At 47.7% G+C, this 21979-nt stretch overlaps 2 long non-coding RNA genes across 2 annotated transcripts; both read left to right on the forward strand.

Moving 5' to 3' along the window:
• Positions 1 to 170: 170 nt before the first annotated feature.
• Positions 171 to 9543, forward strand: LOC146072830 (uncharacterized). The gene is made up of 3 exons (XR_014473239.1): positions 171 to 539; positions 4252 to 4347; positions 9208 to 9543. It is a non-coding gene; the product is annotated as an uncharacterized LOC146072830 (long non-coding RNA).
• Positions 9544 to 9835: 292 nt separating this feature from the next.
• Positions 9836 to 21972, forward strand: LOC146072832 (uncharacterized). The gene is made up of 3 exons (XR_014473241.1): positions 9836 to 10206; positions 12333 to 12428; positions 21521 to 21972. It is a non-coding gene; the product is annotated as an uncharacterized LOC146072832 (long non-coding RNA).
• The last annotated feature ends 7 nt before the right edge of the window (positions 21973 to 21979 follow it).

Raw genomic sequence — 21979 nt, forward strand, 5'->3', positions numbered from 1 at the left:
GTATACCACTGACTCCACTCCATCTGACATTACTACTGAGTATACCACAGACTCCACTTCATCTGACATTACTACTGAGTATACCACAGACTCCACTCCATCTGACATTACTACTGAGTATACCACAGACTCCACTCCATCTGACATTACTACTGAGTATACCACAGACTCCACTCCATCTGACATTACTACTGAGTATACCACTGACTCCACTCCATCTGACATTACTACTGAGTATACCACAGACTCCACACTGTCTGACATTACTCCTGAGTATACCACTGACACCACACCGTTTGACACAACTCCTGAGTATACCACTGACACCACACCGTTTGACACGACTCCTGAGTATACCTCTGACTCCACTCCTTCTCACACGACTCCTGAGCCTTCCACTGGAACTACGGAATTTGACACAACTCCTGAGCCTCCCACTGGAACTACTGTATCTGGCATGACTCCTGAGCCTATCATTGGATCCACTATATCTGGCACAACACATGAGCCTTCCACTGGAACCATGGTATCTAGCACAGGTAACCAGTGTCCACAGAAATATTCCAATGCTGCGTCTTTGGACCAATCTACAGATAAGCGGTGTATAGTTACACAAGACGACCTCCTGTTGCATGTGCACATTATCACACAGCTGCTGCATACTAGGGCTCAGAGGTCATGAATTAGCATCCATCTATAAATCTGTCCCCAAAAATACTTTAGCAGCACACCTTTTACATTCCCATAGCACACCCTCAACCAGAATCCTTAGTGGCAACATGATGCAGCGCCCTAGTACCTAACAATAACCCTGACCCGCTGAAGTGAGTGATCTGTATTACCTGCTAATACTATTTCCACTTTATCACTCTCTGTGGCTTAGTACATAAACCCCAAAGTCACAAGTGTTTGTAAGTATAATTATGTTGTTTATAGATACCAGAGATGTAACTAAACTTTTTGATGCTCTGCTCTTTGAGAAGGGTCATGACAAAACTGATCCCAGAGAAAGCCCATGCTATGATGTCCCCTCCCACATGCATGTACTGATGAAGCATGCTTCATCCTGCAGGGGGGTCTGGCGGTCGGATCGCCAGCCGCCAGAAGGGGACGTGTGGGTACGAGAAGTGCACTTGTCCCCTTACAACGTAGCTCCCCACCAGTCCCTGTCACCTCGCCGCAAGTCCCCGATGCTCGCCCCACCTCCCCGCTCCTCCTCTAACCCTGCCCATCTCCCTGTAGTGGAGACGGGCAGGGTTCGCATCCCCAGCTGCCCAGAAACTGACGTGCGTGCATGTGGGACGCTCGCGTGTCCCAGTCAGATGGAGTGACATCTCGCCAGTGTGGGCATTCTGGTGAGCCCTGGCGCTGTCTGAGAGATGCTCCATCTGTACTTAATTTCAATATAACCAGAATTCAAACCCATTACTTGCTGTATTCCAGCATGTATATCCTAACAATTAAGCCGTTTGGTCCTAAATAAAATGCAGAGATTTCTAAAAACTGCAAAAGAAGCTACTTGTACTATGTGAAAATGATTAAGCAGATCTATGTAGTGTGCAGCCACATTCAGGGGTGGATTTATTACGGTGCGCTGAGGGGTATGTGCGCTATCCTCCTGCGCTATAGCAGGGGATAGCGCTTCCCATTATTTATGAAACCCGTTTGACGGGTGGAATAGCGGCGGCGGTGCGGGGGCGCAGGCATAGCGCATGTACATTTTTCTGTACAGGGCGCTTATGCCTTACCTTATGTAAGAAACTTCTTTATGTCCGCGGCGATGCACTCTGCGCCCTCCAGACTTCGCCACTTTTTTCCGGCGCTGCGGGGCTCTCCTGCTTTCTTCTTCGCCGCTTGCTGGTCTCCGGCGTCTGCAAATTCAAACTGCGCATGCGCCGGGTACACAGCATCCCCGGCGAACATTACCCGGCGCATGCGCAGTTTGAATTTGCAGACGCCGGAGATCAGCAAGCGGAAAACTGCGCATGTGCCGGATACACAACGCGAGACCAAGGTATCCGGCGCATGCGCAGAAGACACCGCCGGCCGGAGGTTCCCCCTTCGTTATGGGAGGAGGCGTATCACCACAGGTCAGTGATAACGCACTCCCATAACGTGCGCACAAATATTCGTAAATAAGGGCATTAAACAGGTACGCTTCACTGCGCAAAAGTGGAGAAAAATACCTGCGCCCTTAACGAACATTAGCCTCACAATGATAAATCCACCCCTCAATCTTTTGCAGCCACCCACTACATAGATCTGTTCAGCTACAAACTACAATGTGAGCGTCAAATAGTTCGAATTTCTTTGCTTACTATGTAAGGGCAGATAGGTGATGAATAGCATGTCTGACAGCAATGCCACAGGCGATGAGATTGGCTACCTTACTCTAGTCCACATGCAACGTTGCTTGCGGATACAGGTATAAGGCCTTCTGCCACTCGCACAGCCGCCTGCCCTCCCCTCAATCCCCGAGTTCCCCCACTCAGATGCAAATGGTTGTTTTGCACAAATCAAATCATGTGATGGTCACCGACCATCGAATGATTTGGAAGGTGCAAGCAAAATTCTCTAGTGTCTTTGCTCTGTGCGCACCCAGTACGGGAAAAGGGCGGGCAGCTGACATCCCTGCAGTTGACATCCAGGGATGTCAGCTGCCTGCCCCTGGCAGCCATGCTGCTGCCGAATTTCCATGGGAGTGCCCAGCATTTTCATGGGAACACCCATGAAACACTGGGCATTCCCATAGGCGCAGTCCGTCAACGCCGTCCCATGCCCAGCGCCCGCACTGGTAGGTGCAATCAGGAGGTCAAACTAGCAGTTTTCCATACCCGCTCGCACCAAGCATATGCACTTGCATAGAAATGCTCATGCATAGTAATGAAACATTGCTCCCCGTATGAATACGCAGGGAAGCGAGTAATCCAGAATAAGGACCTGAGACCCGAGTATGTTGGCATCTAATAAAGGACAGTGTGACTGAATAACAAGGAGCGGTTTCCTAGCACGGCCACAATCGCGGGCATCGCGGGTAATTTTTAATGGTCTCCGATGCGACCGACGCGATGCCCGCAATTTCCCATTGAAATGCATTGAAAAAGTCAAAATCGCGTCGGTCGCATCGTATGCGGCCAAAAAAAGCATGCCCGCGATTTCCCATAGGGAACAATGTAAAATGCCTCAATTTACCCAAATCAACATAGGGAACAATGTTAAATGGGCCAGAGACCCCCCAAAAAACCCTGACCAGTGAAATGGCAGCCCAAAAATAGTTAACGCCACCCCACGATCAACATCAACCCGAAGCGTGGCGAGCGCAGCGAGCCCGCGAGGGGCGGCGGTACGCGTCCTCCGACCTTTTCATACCCCCACTATCCACGTCGGCGTGGAGTTGAGAATAGATAGTGTGGCGAGCGCAGCGAGGGGACGCGGATACCTGTGAAGCCCGCGAAGGGACGGGTTTACCGGTGAAGGTATCCGCGTCCCCTCGCGGGGCTCGCTGCGCTCGCCACGCTTCGGGCTCGGTGGCTCGCCACACTATCTATTCTCAACTCCACGCCGACGTGGATAGTGGGGGTATGAAAAGGTCGGAGGACGCGTACCGCCGCCCCTCGCGGGCTCGCTGCGCTCGCCACGCTTCGGGTTGACGTTGATCGTGGGGTGGCGTTAACTATTTGGGGGGGGGGGCATTTCACTGGTCAGGGTTTTTTTTGGGGGTCTCTGGCCCATTTAACATTGTTCCCTATGTTGATTTGGTTAAATTGAGGCATTTTACATTGTTCCCTATGGGAAATAGCGGGCATCGCGTCGGTCGCATCGCATGCGATTTTTTAACCCGCATGCAATGCGACCGACGTGATTTTTTTACCTGCGATGCCCCAGATCAAGATCGTTGTGGCCGTGCTAGGAAACAAGTACCCAAGGAGCTCTCAGGCAACATCCATGAATGTTGTATAGGTATTAGTAAAGGGTAAGGACACCGGGGTAGATAGAAGATGATGGGCTTACGCATTGCAGAATCCAAACCTCATGAGACTCTGGGAAACAGAACATCTCTAGGTTTTGGCAGAACGTTAGTTGGATTTATGGCTGTTTGTAATTTTTATTGCGTATTTGCCCATTAGCAAATGATCAACTTGATGCACATTTATACTGTAGCCCAATCATACATTTAATTACTTATGCAAATGAAGCAATGACTGATATTTATTAGTTGCTGATCAAGATCTTTAATGTATCTGTGTATAGATTACTGTCTGAATGGCGGCACTTATGATGGGATAAAGTGTCAGTGCCCAGAGGACTTTACAGGATCTCGGTGTGAAATACCGAACAACAGGACAGGTGCGTATAAATCACTAACATCCCCTGGAATATATAATTGTATTATTATTATTATTATTATTAGTTATGTATGAGTGTGGGAGATACTGGAGAACTAGAGCAAGCCTAGGAAAGTACAGGGAACATGTAAACTCCACACAGATAGGGCAGTGATCATAAAAGTAGGCATGGCCGAAGCAATGTACTCTAACCACTGTGCCACCAGGCTGCCATTACATGCCAGACATTGCTGTATTGTTCTGGTAATTGGAGGAATAGTGTATTTGGAGCTGGGCACAGATGCCTTACTTACATTCCTGTACATATATGTTATTTCCGGGTCTCCTGGTAGACTGGAATCAGTCCTCCTCCTATTCATCTCTAGGGCATTCTACCTCCTTGCTATCACCGAGACCTGGCTCTCCACCTCTGATTCTGTCTCTCCAGCTGCTCTCTCCCACGGTGGCCTCTCTTTCTCTCACACTCCCAGGCCTGACGGTCGCCACGGTGGCGGTGTGGGTTTTCTCCTCTCAGCCTCATGCACCCACAGTGTAATTCACCCTGAACCCTCTCTCCTTTTCTCCTCCTTTGAATCTCACTCTATCCGTCTATACTACCCCTACCACCTCCGTGTCACTGCAATCTACCGCCCCCCTGGCCCTATCTCCCAATTTCTTGACAACTTCGCCGCCTGGCTTCCACACTTCCTCTCCTCTGACCTGCCATCTGTCATTCTTGGTGACTTTAACATCCCCTTGGATAACCCCGCTGATCCTGGCACCTCCAAACTCTTCATTCTCTGCTCCTCTCTTGGCCTATCTCAGTGGACTACCTCTCCCACCCACATCCACGGACACTCCCTCGATCTCGTCTTCATTCGCTCTTGTTTCCTTACTGACTACACTATCTCGGCTTTTCCTCTTTCTGACCATAACCTCATCTCCTTCTTCCTCACTGCTTCCCCCTCGACCCCCCCCCCCCTCCCAAGCGCATTGTCTCACGGCATAACGTCAACACACTTGATCTTGCTGCCTTCTCAAACACGCTGTGTCCTCTTCTCGCCCCAATCGCCGCCATGTCCTGCCCGAACCTCGCCGCCTCCCTCTACAATGACACCCTATCTTTGGCATTGGACTCTGCCTGCCCTCCCTCCTCTATCCCCCTTCGATGCTCCAACCCCCAACCGTGGCACTCGCCTATCATCCGATTCCTTAAAAAGTGCTCTCGCACTGCTGAGCGCTTCTGGAAGAAATCACGCTCCCTCGCGGATTATCTCCATTTCAAATTCATTCTTTCCTCCTTCAGCTCTGCCCTTGTTCTGGCCAAGGAATCCTACTTTAATTCCCTCATCCTTTCCCAATCATCCAATCCCTGCAGGCTCTTCGCCACCTTCAACTCCTTGCTCTCCCCCCCCTCCTCCAGCTCTTCCGTCCTCCATCGTAGCCGCTGACTTTGCTACCTAATTTTCAACCAAAATCTCCTTTCTCAGGACTGCCATGACCTCACCCTCTCCCTCCTCCCCTCCTACATCTCCACTCCCCTCCTTCCAATCATTTTACCCCACCACTGCCGCTGAAGTCCACTCTATCCTTTAATCCGCTTCTCCCTCCACCTGCCCGCTCGATCCTATCCTCTCCAACATTATCCGTCGTCTCAGTCTCAGTCCGTCAGTCTGCTCTCACCTGGCTCACCTCTTTAATCTTTCCCTATCCTCTGGGATCTTCCCTTCCTCCCCCTCAAACACGCTCTTGTCTCCCCAATTCTCAAAAAAGTAATCTGGACCCCAATTCTCCATCCAACTACAGGCCCATCTCCCTCCTCCCTTTTGCCTCCAAGCTCCTAGAACGTCACCTATAATCTTCTCCTAAGCCACCTTACTGCCAACTCCATTCTAGACCCCCTCCAATCTGGGTTCCGCCCTTTACATTCCACTGAAACTGCCCTGACCAAAGTCACTAACGATCTACTATCGGCTAAATCCGAAGGCCTCTTCTCTATCCTCATCCAGCTTGATCTGTCGGCTGCGTTTGACACTGTTGACCACCCTCTCCTGCTCAACACCCTCCGCTCCTTTGGCATCACTGGCATGGTCTTCTCCTGGTTCACCTCATACCTCTCCGATCGCTCCTTCTCCGTCTCCACTCCGAGCTCCTCCTCTCCTACTACCCCGCAGCCAGTCGGTGTTCCCAAGGGTCAGTCCTTGGCCCTCTCCTCTTCTCCCTCTACACCACCTCTCTGGGCACCCTCATCAGCTCCTATGGTTTTCATTACCACCTTTATGCTGATGATACCCTAATCTATCTCTCCTCCCCCGACCTATCCCCATCACTCCTGTCCAAGGTCTCCGAATGCCTCACGGCCATCTCAGCCTGGATGACCCAACGCTTCCTGAAACTAAACATGGCTAAAACTGAACTTCTAATCTTCCATCCCCCGAACATCCCCTCTTCTCCCACGGTCTCCATCAGCATTGGTGAAACCGAGATCACCTCCACCGACCAAACGCGCTGCCTCGGTGTCATCATTGACTCCTCCCTCTCTTTCACCCCCCACATTCGTGCTCTCTCACAGTCTTGGCACTTTCACCTACGCAACATCTCACGCATCAGACCATTCCTCTCCACTGACGTGACCAAAATTCTCATTCACTCTCTTGTCATCTCCCGCCTTGACTACTGCAACATCCTTCTCTCTGGGCTACCTCTCACCCACCTCGCACCTCTCCAATCCATTCTTAATGCTGCTGCTGGGCTCATCTTCCTCTCCCGCCGCTCTACCTCCGCCTCCCCCCTCTGTCTATCTCTTCACTGGCTCCCCATTCCCTTCCGAGTTCTCTTTAAACTCCTCACCACCACCTACAAGGCTCTCTCCTCCTCCACCGCTCCTTACCTCTCTTCACTGATCTCTATCCAAACTCCCTCCCGTCCTCTTCGCTCCATCGCTGACCGCCGACTGACCTCTCACCTAATCACCTCCTCCCACTCCCGTGTCCAAGACTTCTCTCGTGCTGCCCCCCTGCACTGGAACAACCTCCCACCACCCATCAGGCTTTCTGATTCCCTTACCTCCTTCAAGCGCTCCCTCAAAACCCACTTTTTTGACTAGCCTATCCCTCCTCCTAACCTCTTTTGATCCTCCTATCCTGCCTCCGTTCCCATCCGTTCCTTCTTTCCTATTGTTTTTCGTTCGTCCACCTACCTCCTTTTAGTTTGTTAACTCTTATGAGTAGGGTCCTCCTGCCTCACGTACTCACCCTACCTCTTTACCTCACCTGTGCTCCTGCCCTGTTCTTCCTTCCTCTACTTCATCCTCAGTCTCCTCGACAATTTTGATACCTACTTCTGAACTGATGCTGATTTTAGTTCTACCAGCTATACCCCTATTTATACTGTATTTTTCAACACACCCTGTACGTTACCTTGTCATTTGTTTTTTTGTTTGCTGTGTACGGCGCTGCGGACACTTTGTGGCGCCTTATAAATAAACGTACTACTACTACTAGTAGCAATGTGCTGAGACCAGTTGTGGATCATGGAGTCATCATTATTTACGTCAACAGTGCTGTAGGTTGACCTCAAAAGTTTGACATGTACAAAGTCAATATAGCAAATGGTCAGCAGGGAAAGGTTGAAATATGAAAATGTTTTCTGTGTCAATGTAGACACCTGAGCACATGGACCCCCAGTGATTGTACCGCCTCCCCCTCATAGGTTTTCTGCTAACACCTGTTGTGTTTATGGAGGAAATTGGGGGAAGATCCAGTGACAACATGGCTGTAATGGCATTAGTGATCTACTGCTGAACACGGCACTATCAGTATTTCATACAATTATATACAGACAACTAGTGGATACTAGGCTCAATCATGTTCCCCTTCTGGGATGAGGTTTGTCCCTCTGCAGCAGCGGCCCTAACACACAGGGATCCTTATTGGGAATCATGGACTGTACTTGGGCAGTGGTGGGGAACGATGTATCACAGTTTTAGATACAGAACTGTCAGCCTGACACATTATACGTACTTTGGTTGCAGTCCAAAATTATTCTGCAGTTCCAGTTTGACATCAGAACTCAGAGTTTCAAGTTGATTCCTGTATCCTAGCCCCAATCTTTTTTCTTCTCCCTTGGGTTATTCCCTTAATTAGTTTCCTTCTTTGTCCCTTCGAGATATCCTAGCATTAGTATGGAACGGCCCAGTCAGATGGCTGAGGCTTCCTTGTCAGACGTTAAAATAAAGGTCAAATTTCCTTGCGGGGGAACCCTGGTGAAAACTGCCAGAGTGTTACAGTCTGTGGCCTTGCTCTGGGTCTCCGTTAACTGCCTGTTACTAGCCGGAGTTCTATAGTCCATGAGCATGGATCCATTTTGGTTAAGATTGGTAAGATGTTAGGTACTGGCTGTAACACTAGGGGGCACTCTTCTAGTACATGTAACAGCAATAGCAGGATCACAGTTAGCACAGCCTGGAAATGTTCTACCATTGCGGCTAGTATGTGGGATATTGTCTATTTTCCTCTTTTGCACACACATACCCATATTGATCACTACAGCTTCCGATCATACAGTACTTAACCTTTTGCAGTAAAATTTTTGTTTTTTGCAATTCAAACAGTCTGTTTTTATTTTAAATTCAAGAATGGTCTACATTGAATGTTGGATGATGTTCATGTTGGTATTATAAAGTGGCTCACCATTAGATCTGCTAATAGCGCTAGGGCTTTTGAGCCTAACTAGACATTGGACCTGAAAGGATTAAATTAGTAGTCATTGGGAAATAAAGCCTGGATAATAACATAGAAAGGTGTTAGCCAATATATATATTTTACAAAGTGCAGCCATATTGTCTAGTGTCAATTAATTCAAACCTAATTTTCTTCAACAGCCCCAACTCCTACAAAAGCTACAAGCAATTCATCTTCCTCAGCCGCAACATCCAGCACTACAACTATGCCTGAAACAACAGAGACCATATTTCACACAAGTACTGCAGACATAGCACCTACAGACACCAGCCCATCTGACATTACTACTGAGTATACCACTGACTCCAGTCCATCTGACATTACTACTGAGTATATTACTGACTCCACTCCATCTGACATTACTACTGAGTATACTACTGAGTATACTACTGACTCCACTCCATCTGACATTACTACTGAGTATACTACTGACTCCACTCCATCTGACTTTACCACTGAGTATACCACTGACTCCACTCCATCTGACATTACTACTGAGTATACTACTGAGTATACTACTGACTCCACTCCATCTGACATTACTACTGAGTATACTACTGACTCCACTCCATCTGACTTTACCACTGAGTATACCACTGACTCCACTCCATCTGACATTACTACTGAGTATACTACTGAGTATACTACTGACTCCACTCCATCTGACATTACTACTGAGTATACTACTGACTCCACTCCATCTGACTTTACCACTGAGTATACCACTGACTCCACTCCATCTGACATTACTACTGAGTATACCACAGACTCCACTTCATCTGACATTACTACTGAGTATACCACTGACTCCACTCCATCTGACATTACTACTGAGTATACCACAGACTCCACACTGTCTGACACGACTCCTGAGTATACCACTGACTCCACTCCACCTGACATTACTACTGAGTATACCACAGACTCCACACTGTCTCACACGACTCCTGAGTATACCACTGACACCACACCGTTTGACACGACTCCTGAGTATACCACTGACTCCACTCCTACTCACACAACTCCTGTGCCTTCCACTGGAACTATTGTATCTGGCATGACTCCTGAGCCTATCATTGGATCCACTATATCTGGCACAACACATGAGCCTACCACTGGAACCATGGTATCTAGCACAGGTAACCAGTGTCCACAGAAATATTCCAATGCTGCGTCTTTGGACCAATCTACAGATAAGCGGTGTATAGTTACACAAGACGACCTCCTGTTGCATTTGCACATTATCACACAGCTGCTGCATACTGGGGCTCAGAGGTCATGAATTAGCATCCATCTATAAATCTGTCCCCAAAAATACTTTAGCAGCCCACCTTTTACATTCCCATAGCACACCCTCAACCAGAATCCTTAGTGGCAACATGATGCAGCGCCCTAGTACCTAACAATAACCCTGACCCGCTGAAGTGCGTGATCTGTATCACCTGCTAATACTATTTCCACTTTATCACTCTCTGTGGCTTAGTACATAAACCCCAAAGTCACAAGTGTTTGTAAGTATAATTATGTTGTTTATAGATACCAGAGATGTAACTAAACTTTTTGCTGCTCTGCTCTTTGAGAAGGGTCATGACAAAACTGATCCCAGAGAAAGCCCATGCTATGATGTCCCCTCCCACATGCATGTACAGATGAAGCATGCTTCATCCAGCAGGGTCTGGCGTTCAGATCGCCATCCGCAAGCCGCCAGAAGGGGACGCGCACTCACGAGAAGCTCGCGTGTCCCCTTACAACGTAGCGCCCCACCAGTCCCTGTCACCTCACCACCAGTCCCCAATGCTCACCCCCACTTCCTTGCTCCTCCTCTAACCCTGCTCATCTCCCAGAAGTGGAGAGGGGCAGGGTTTGCATCCCCAGCTGCCTAGAAACTGACGTGCGTGCATGCTCGCCAGTGTGGGCATTCTAATGAGCCCTGGCGCTGGCTGAGAGACGCTCAATCTCTACTTAACTTCAGATGCCTTTCATATTCAGTTACAATGCCCTTTATTTAAAAAACTAATTTCAATATAAACATAATTTAAACCCATTACTAGCTGTATTCCAGCATGTACTTAAGCTATTTGGTCCTAAATAAAAACCAGAGATTTCTAAAAACTGCAAAATAAGCTACTTGTACTATGTGAAAATGATTAAGCAGATCTATGTAGTGTGCAGCCACATTCAATCTTTTGCAGCCACCCACTACATAGATCTGTTCAGCTACAAACTACAATGTGAGCGTCAAATAGTTAGAAATTCTTTGCTTCCTATGTAAGGGCAGACAGGTGATGAATAGCATGTCTGACTGCAATGCCACAGGCGATGAGATTGGCTACCTTACTCTAGGCCACATGCAACGTTCCTTGCGGATACAGGTATAAGGCCTTCTGCCACTCGCACAGCCACCTGCCCTCCTCTCAATCCCAGAGTTCCCCACTCAGATGCAAATGGTTGTTTTGCACAAATCAAATCATGTGATGGTCACCGACCATCACATGATTTGGAAGGTGGAAGTAAAAGTCTCTGGTGTCTTTGCTCTGTGCGCACCCAGTACGGGAAGAGGGCGGGCAGCTGACATCCCTGCAGCTGACATCCAGGGATGTCAGCTGCCTGCCCCAGGCAGCCATGCTGCTGCCGAATTTCCATGGGAGTGCCCAGCATTTTCATGGAAACACCCATGAAACACTGGGCATTCCCATGGGCGCAGTCCGTCACCGCCGTCCCATGCCCAGTGCCCGCACTGGTAGGTGCAATCAGGAGGTCGAACTAGCAGTTTGCCATGCCCGCTCGCACCAAGCATATGCACTTGCATAGAAATGCTCATCCATAGTAATGAAACATTGCTTCCCGTATGAATACGCAGGGGAGCGAGTGATCCAGAATAATGACCTGAGACCCGAGTATGTTGGCATCTAATAAAGGACAGTGTGACTGAATAACAAGGAGCTCTCAGGCAACGTCCATGAATGTTGTATAGGTATTAGTAAAGGGTAAGGAGACCGGGGTAGATAGAAGATGACAGGCATACGCATTGCAGAATCCAAACCTTGTGAGAGTCTGGCAAACAGAACATCTCTAGGTTTTGGCAGAACGTTAGTTGGATTTATTGCTGTGTGTAATATTTATTGCGTATTTGCCCATTAGCAAATGATCAACTTGATGCACATTTATACTGTAGCCCAATCATACATTTAATTACTTATGCAAATGAAGCAATGACTGATATTTATTAGTTGCTGATCAAGATCTTTAATGTATCTGTGTATAGATTTCTGTCTGAATGGCGGCACTTATGATGGGATAAAGTGTCAGTGCCCAGAGGACTTCACAGGATCTCGGTGTGAAATACCGAACAACAGGACAGGTGCGTATAAATCACTAACATCCCCAGGAATATATAATTGTATTATTATTATTATTATTATTATTATTATTATTATTATTAGTTATGTATGAGTGTGGGAGATACTGGAGAACTAGAGCAAGCCTAGGAAAGTACAGGGAACATGTAAACTCCACACCGATAGGGCAGTGATCATAAAAGTAGGCATGGCCGAAGCATTGTACTCTAACCACTGTGCCACCAGGCTACCATTACATGCCAGACATTGCTGTATTGTTCTGGTAATTGGAGGAATAGTGTATTTGGAGCTGGGAACAGATGCAGCACTGGGCCGGGAGCCTTACTTACATTCCTGTACACATACGTTATTTCCAGGTCTCCTGGTAGACTGGAATCAGTCCTCCTCCAATCTAGTAGCAATGTGCTGAGACCAGTTGTGGATCATGGAGTCATCATTATTTACGTCAACAGTGCTGTAGGTTGACCTCAAAAGTTTGACATGTACAAAGTCGATATAGCAAAAGGTCAGCAGGGAAAGGTTGAAATATGAAAATGTTTTTTCTTACGGCCAGCGGTGGATGCTGGGAAATGTGGGTATTCCGGGGCTGGAGGTCCGGGCACCAAGGAGTAGAACTTCTTCTGGCTAGTGCAGCCCTAGGCTCCGCCCCCCTAATACCCCTTCCTGTCCTCAGAGATCAGTTTTTTCCTTGGTGCTCTGAGGAACAGGCACCACGCTAAGGAGAGGGCAGTTTTAGCCCTTATTTAACTTCGTTTTTTATTATTATATATATATTTTTTTCACAGCCATCAGACTCGCAGCGCTGCTGCGGCTGACGGCAGAAGCCTCTCCCGGCGTCTGGTGGACGGACCTGTCGGCCGCTCACACTAGACACCTCAGGCACTTGGAGGGAGCCGCGGCCGGGAGAAGTGCAGGTAAGCGGCTTCCCCTTTGCGGGGAGCCGGATATCGCGGCTCTCACCGCCGGTGGATGGGGGCGCCGCCGGAGGCCTGGCAGCAGTACTCAGCTCATGCTGAGAAACCGCTAGACCACCAGGGTTATGTACCATATTGGCTCCCTCTGTGGACACCAGTTACGCTGGTGGTTCCAGGAGGGGACGGATTTACATATAACTCCGCCCCCAGGCTCGCGGCAATGGCCTGTCCTGGGTCCCCGCCGTGAGCGCTCCTCTCCTCCCCCTGTCTCACAGCGGGGGCCATTTTAGCTCACTTGCTGGCTGGCTGCTAAACGGAGAGGAGCATAAGAAATCGCCCCCCTTTGCCTCCACTGTTATCAGTGACAGGTTGTATTATCCTCACCTCACTTGCATGGTGTAGGTGTAGGAAACAAAGTGCCGATTCCCTGTGTGTGTAGTGTGGGGATTGTGATATACTGCAGTGTACTTTATCTGTCTTTGTTATTTTTCACAGTTTGTTATGTTGAGCTGATGTGAGTGTTTTCATACCACCATCTCTGTAGGACTGACAGAGAGCGCAGTATAAGTTCACTTATTCATTTATTTAGTGACTGAACAATTCTCACACAAGATATCACTGGTGTACTTAGGTAACTCCAGTTGCAAATTGCTAAGCACACACACACATCATGTCAGCAAAGGGTTCAGGGAAATCCCGTAGGCCTGGTCCCGCTCCAGCGCTGCACGCATATACTTGCACAGTGTGCAAAGAAAACTTTGCTAGTGCTGAGCAGAACCACGCAGGCCTCTATGACCGTTGCTCTCAGCCGGGACCTAGTCCACAACCCACTGCGGATGTTCCCTGCAGACCGGACTTGGCTGCAGACCTGTCCTCTGCGATGAGGGAACTAGCTTCCCAGCTGGCAGCGTCACGCAACCCCGCTGCCTCACCGACACCCCAGGTCCAACCCCAGCCAGCAGAGCCTGCTTGGGTAGCAGGGTTATCACAGTCAGTCCAGGGTTTGGTGCAGGTTTCATCCTCACTTCAAAATGTTCTGACAGGGTCTAGTACAAATAGACCATCCAGACGTGAGGCAGCTCAGCCTCTTTTACAGGACACAGATGATGATACCTCTGGAGATGATCAGGACGGGGGTGTTATTGATGTAACTGATGATGTGGACACTGATACTGATGATCATATGTCCCAGGCCAGAGTAGACAGCCTAATTAAATTGATACGGCTCACTTTTAAAATAAAGGAGTCGGAGGCGCAGACTTCTGCAGAGGGCCCAGATACTGAACCAGTGTTCAAACGTAAAAAGAAGGACATTGCCTTTTTCCCTCAGTCAAAGCAGTTGGATAATCTGTTTGAAGAAGCTTGGAAGCATCCAAATAGGAAATTCCTTGTGTCTAAGCGGATTCCTTCTTTTTATCCTCTACCAGACAGCCACAAAAAATGGGACGACCCCCCTCAGGTTGACGCCCATGTCACCAGATTAATTAAGGCAACGGCCCTGCCCATACCTGATGTAACATCTTTGAAAGACCCAGTGGATAAAAAACTGGATCAGTTTCTCAAGTCCATATATTCCAATGCAAGGGCAGCTTTGAGGCCTAGCTATTCAGCTGCCTGGACAACCAGAGCTATAGCACATTGGGCGGATGCGCTCTTGGAGGGTCTTCAATCAGGTACTAAGAGATCTGAGTTACTATCTTTTGTGGATAATATTAGCGAGGCTAGTTCCTACCTAAGTGAGGGTGTATTGGATGCGGGAATATTTGCATCCAAAATTTCTGCAGTATCAGTGGCCGCACGCAGAGTCCTCTGGCTTAGATCTTGGAAGGCCGATAATGACTCAAAGAAAGCTTTAGAGGCCTTACCGTTTACGGGGGGGTATACTTTTCGGAACGGAATTGGACAAACTTGTCACTTCCATTGCAGCCTCAAAGTCTGCTTTTTTGCCCACAGGAGCCACTAAACCAAGGCAGCAAGCCTTTCGGTTTTTTCGTCCCTCCAGTAGGGGCAGATCACATTATACGGGATCCTGGCCAACAAGGTCACAACAGTCCTCCCAAAAGACGCAGAAATCCAAGCCCAAGCAGGGATGGGCAGCTCGTCGTCAGACCCCAAAGCAGGCTGAAAAGCCAGCGGCCTGACGCCGGGCACACCAAGAATGTACCATGGGTGGGGGGCCGCCTTCTGGAGTTTGCGGAGACCTGGTCAGGTTCCACATCGGACTCTTGGGTGTTGGAACTAATATCGCACGGTTATGCTCTGACCTTTTGCTCCAGACCCCCAACACAGTTCTTTACAACAGGCCTCCCACTAGACCCTCTCAAGGCAGTAGCCCTCGAGACAGCCGTCTCAACCCTGTTGGAACAAAGAGTGATCATGCCTGTCCCGCATTCTCAGAGAGGGACCGGATTCTATTCGAATCTGTTCCTGGTCAGCAAACCAGACGGGTCCTTCCGTCCGATATTGAATCTCAAGAGATTGAATGTTTTCCTGCGGGTACCCAAGTTCAGGATGGAGTCTCTGAGCTCCATTCTCAGCGCTCTAGAACCAGGAGATCTGATGACCTCACTGGACATACAGGATGCATATTTGCATATCCCAATCAAACAGGAACATCAGAGATTTCTCAGATTTGCAATATTGGATCGCCATTTTCAGTTTCGGGCTCTCAACAGCCCCCCGGGTGTTCACGAAAGTCATGGCGGTGATGGCGGCTCGCTTATACCTTCTAGGCATTCGAATTCTTCCTTACCTAGACGATCTACTTATAGTAGCACAATCACAGGAGGAAATTCAGAGCCATCTCCAGATTGCCCTGGACATGCTTCAATCTCATGGGTGGATAATTAACTGGAAGATCCAGCTTGACTCCATCATCTGCCATGATCCATCTGGGGGCACTAATAGATACAGAAGCTCAAAGAGTGTTTCTCCCCCAGAACAAAATACAGGACATTCACTCACAGATCCAGTCTTTTCTGACACAACGCAGGGTGTCGGTGCACCTCTGTATGACATTAATGGGGAAGTTGGTATCCACCTTCCCAATGCTGGAGTTTGGACAGTTCCACTCCCGAAGACTCCAGCTGGCCCTGTTATCTCGGTGGAACCTATCGCACATGGATTTGAAGAGACAGTTCCTCACGATCTCAGACAAAGTCAGACAGTCTCTCCAGTGGTGGCTACTGTCGGACAACCTAAGGAAAGGACGATCCTTTGCAAGCCACGATTACATCATAGTGACAACAGATGCCAGCCTACAAGGCTGGGGAGCTGTGACCCTGGATCAGTCGTTCCAGGGCCTGTGGACACACCAGGAAACAAAGTTACCAATAAACGTGCTGGAGCTAAGGGCTATCTACCGGACGTTCAGCCAATCAGGAACTCTTCTTCATGGAAGGCCAGTCAGAATCCAATCAGACAACGCGACAGCGGTCGCGTACGTGAACCATCAAGGGGGAACCCGGAGCCGAGCAGCCATGCGGGAAGTGACCCAGATCCTCCTATGGGCAGAGAAGTTCCTTCTCACCCTGTCGGCAGTGTATATTCCAGGAGTATTGAACTGGGAAGCAGACTTCCTAAGTCGGCAAACGATTCACTCGGGAGAATGGTCCCTCCATCCGGAAGCATTCACAACCCTGACAGACCAGTGGGGAATGCCACAAGTGGACCTTATGGCCTCAAAGCACAACAAGAAGCTCCCACTGTACGGATCCAGAACAAGGGACCCACAGGCATGTCTGGTAGACGCACTATCAGCTCCTTGGCCGTTCCAAAGGGTGTTCGCATTTCCACCAATTCCTCTAATTTCCCGTCTACTTCGACGCCTCAAGAGGGAGAAGGTGACCATGATCCCAGTGGCCCCGGATTGGCCGAGACGATCATGGTATCCAGACCTCTTGCAAATGGCCAGGGCACCGCCGTTTCCCTTGCCCCTCCGGCCCGACCTCCTGTCACAGGGACCGTGCCTACATCCGGACTTAGCCAGACTGGCTTTGACGGGGTGGCTGTTGAGGAGTCGATCCTGAGCAGGAGAGGTTTTCCTCCTAAAGTCATTAAGACACTGCTGGCGGCAAGAAAACCATCGTCAGCAAAGGTGTACCACAGAATTTGGCAGAGGTATTTTCTTTGGTGTGAGCCTAGGAGGTTCAATCCAAGGATATATAAACTGAATAGGGTCCTAGGATTCTTACAATCAGGCCTGGACATGGGGTTGAGCCATTCATCCTTGAAAGTTCGAGTGTCGGCTCTCTCGGTTCTTTTCCAGAGAAAAATCGCTACGTCATCCACAATCCACACATTTTTACAGGGAGCTCTTCACCTACAACCTCCCATACGTCCACCAGCAAACCCATGGGATCTTACTTTGGTGCTGAAAGGGTTAATTAAGGCACCGTTCGAACCCTTGGAGTCAGTTTCTCTTTCATGGCTTACTCTGAAGACCCTTTTCTTGCTAGCCATTGCTTCGGCGCGCAGAGTATCAGATTTAGGAGCTCTATCCTGTAGACCTCCATTGCTTATCTTTCATGAGGATAGAGCAGTTCTCAGAACTAGACTGGACTACCTCCCAAAGGTTGTACCCCGATTTCATATAAATCAAGAAATAGTAGTTCCAGTTTATAATACCACCACGGACTCACAAGAAAGGGATGTTTCTTTGGATGTTGTTCGAGCCCTAAAAATTTACGTAGCCAGAACAGAGCAGATAAGAAAGTCTGATTCTCTCTTTGTTCTCTTTGATGCCCGAAAGCTGGGTTGGCCTGCTTCAAAATGCACCTTGGCTAGGTGGCTAAGGTCTACCATAAGGCAAGCGTACCTGTTGGCGGGACGACCAGTACCGCATTCGGTAAGGGCGCATTCCACCAGGTCTGTGGGGTCATTGTGGGCCCTGCGGGCAGGGGTCTCGGCGGAGAGCATCTGCAGGGCAGCCACGTGGTCTTCGGCTCACACGTTCATCAAATTTTATCGATTCGACACCTTCGCCTCGGCCGATGCGGCTTTTGGCAGGGGTGTCCTCAGTGCAGCTCGGGAGCGGTCCCACCCTTAGGGACACAGCTTTAGGACGTCCCACATTTCCCAGCATCCACCGCAGGCCGTAAGAAAAAAGGGGATTTTTGGTCCTTACCTGTAAAATCCTTTTTTCGGAGGCCAAGGTGGATGCTGGGCGCCCGCCCTACCGCTCCAAATCTTGCAGTTACTTAGTTATAGTTAACAATTTAGTGTTCAGTTGGTTGAATGTTCTTTTTTATTATTTATTTTTATTTGCAATTTTTGACATATAAAAACCAGGACAACAAAGTCCGTACATTTTATACACGACAATACAATCATACAAGACAAAAACATTCCCTATTTGACAAGAGTTTTTCCCTTTTTCCGAACAGTTGGTTTGTTGGGGCAAATAATCATGGGGTGTGTTACCACTCTTCTCTGGCTTTTTGCCAATCTCTCCAAAGTTTAACCTTTTTATTATTATCTTTCTTCCCCGACGTTTCCATCTTATAATTATGTTCTATTTTGCTCACTACCTTCTGCAGTGTGGGGCTCTGCTCCTGTTTCCACAATTGCGCGATTGATGCTCTCACTGCACATATTATTTGATTTAATAAATACTTTTGTGCGTTATTTAGTTCCGTTGGAAGTATGTGCAAAAGGGTCATTTGTGGCGTCAATTGTACTGCTGAGCCGACACACTGCAGAATTAGGTTTCCTATCTCTGTCCAGAGATCTATCAAACTATCACAGGCCCAGAATATGTGTTTTATGTCTCCTTTTTTCTCGCATCTCCAGCATCTATCTGGTTGTTCTGGGAAGAATCTATTGATTTTGGCCGGTGTATAGTATGTCTGGTAGAATACTCTGTAGAATTTCTCTATCTGTGTTGTAGAATTAGACATCTGGTTTATAGAGGAAAACAGTTGTGCCCATTGTGCCTTATCCCAGGAAAAATTCAACTCCCTTTCCCATTTCAGCTGCCATCTTGTTTTATTTTCTTCTCCCTCTCTCTCATGTTGAAGTATTTTATACCAAAAAGTTATTCCCCCTTTTTTTTTAACTCCGTCCACTTGGCTTATCCAGTCTTTCGGGGGTATTTTTAGGACTGTCGTTTCAAATATGCTGGATTGGAGCCAGTGTCTAATCTGGAGATATTTAAAAAACTCCGAGTTGGGGAGACCATATTTTCTTTTTATCTGCTCAAAAGACATTAACTGTCCATTTTCATATACATCATCCAATGTTTTTATTGCATGGTTTCCCCACTGTTCCAAGATTAAGTTTGGTATTATTTTTGATAAAACATTCAAAGGGAGGCACGCTATCGGGGCACCTACTAGGTTACTCCTTCCCATAAGATCCTGCCATTTCTGTAGGATCAATTTAGTGGCTTCCGCTAAGCCTTTACAGTTTTTACTTATTTTATGGGGGAGCCAGATTAAATCTTTAGGGGTCAATGTGGGTGACTTATTTAGTTCCGGGTCAACCCAGCCATTATTTTTCATGGGACAACTCCAGTTCTTAATTTGGTCTAATAACGCGGCAGATTGGTATAATTCCAAATTTGGAAAGGCCAGTCCCCCTCTCTCTTTGGGGAGCATAAGATATGTTTTGGCTATCTTTGGTCGTTTATTTCTCCAAATGTATTTATTGAACAGGGAGTTAAATCTCAGTTGGTTGAATGTTCAATAGTTGAATGGTCCCCCTCTCCTATACCTGTTCCTCGGCTTGTTAAAGTTAAAAACTAGTCTCTGAGGACAGGAAGGGGTATTAGGGGGGCGGAGCCTAGGGCTGCACTAGCCAGAAGAAGTTCTACTCCTTGGTGCCCGGACCTCCAGCCCCGGAATACCCACATTTCCCAGCATCCACCTTGGCCTCTGAAAAAAGGATTTTACAGGTAAGGACCAAAAATCCCCTTTTCTGTGTCAATGTAGACACTTGAGCACATGGACCCCCAGTGATTGTACCGCCTCCCCCTCATAGGTTTTCTGCTAACACCTGTTGTGTTTATGGAGGAAATTGGGGGAAGATCCAGTGGCAACATGGCTGTAATGGCGTTAGTGATCTACTGCTGAACAGGACACTATCAGTATTTCATACAATTATATACAGACAACTAGTGGATACTAGGCTCAATCATGTTCCCCTTCTGGGATGAGGTTTGTCCCTCTGCAGCAGCGGCCCTTACACACAGGGATCCTTATTGGGAATCATGGACTGCGCTTGGGCAGTGGTGGGGAACGATGTATCACAGTTTTAGATACAGAACTGTCAGCCTGACACATTATACTTACTTTGGTTGCAGTCCAAAATTATTCTGCAGTTCCAGTTTGACATCAGAACTCAGAGTTTCAGGTTGATTCCTGTATCCTAGCCCTAATCTTTTTTCTTCTCCCTTGGGTAATTCTCCCTTAATTAGTTTCCTTCTTTGTCCCTTCGAGATATCTTAGCATTAGTATGGAACGGCCCAGTCAGATGGCTGAGGCTTCCTTGTCAGACGTTGAAATAAAGGTCAAATTTCCTTGCGGGGGAACCATGGTGAAAACTGCCAGTGTGTTACAGTCTGTGGCCTTGCTCTGGGTCTCCGTTAACTGCCTGTTACTAGCCGGAATTCTATAGTCCATGAGCATGGATCCATTTTGGTCAAGATTGGTAAGATGTTAGGTACTGGCTGTAACACTAGGGAGAATTCTTCTAGTACATGTAACAGCAGTAGCAGGATCACAATTAGCACAGCCTGGAAATGTTCTACCATTGCGGCTGGTATGTGGGATTTTGTCTATTTTCCTCTTTTGCACACACATACCCATATTGATCACTACAGCTTCCGATCATACAGTACTTAACCTTTTGCAGTACAATTTTTGCTTTTTGCAATTCAAACAGTCTGTTTTTATTTTAAATTCATGAATGGTCTACATTGAATGTTGGACGATGTTCATGTTGGTATTATAAAGTGGCTCACCATTAGATCTGCTAATAGCGCTAGGGCTTTTAAATCTAACTAGACATTGGACCTGAGATGATTAAATTAGTAGTCATTGGGAAATAAAGCCTGGATAATAACATAGAAAGGTGTTAGCCAATATATATACCAATATATATATATATATATATATATGAGTTTACAAAGTGCAGCCATATTGTCTAGTGTCCATTAATTCAAACCTAAGTTTCTTCAACAGCCCCAACTCCTACAAAAGCTACAAGCAATTCATCTTCCTCAGCCGCAGCATCCAGCACTACAAATATGCCTGAAACAACAGAGACCATATTTCACACAAGTACTACACACATAGAACCTACAGACACCAGTACATATGACATTACTACTGAGTATACTACTGACTCCACTCCATCTGACATTACTACTGAGTATACCACAGACTCCACTCCATCTGACATTACTACTGAGTATACCACTGACTCCACTCCACCTGACATTACTACTGAGTATGACATTACCACTGAGTATACCACAGACTCCACTCCATCTGACATTACCACCGAGTATACCACTGACTCCACTCCATCTGACATTACTACTGACTATACCACAGACTCCACTCCATCTGACATTACTACTGAGTATACCACTGACTCCACTTCATCTGACATTACTACTGAGTATACCACTGACTCCA

The sequence above is a fragment of the Crinia signifera genome, chromosome 4, assembly GCF_055691185.1.
Source record: "Crinia signifera chromosome 4, ASM5569118v1, whole genome shotgun sequence".
Taxonomy (NCBI): domain Eukaryota; kingdom Metazoa; phylum Chordata; class Amphibia; order Anura; family Myobatrachidae; genus Crinia; species Crinia signifera.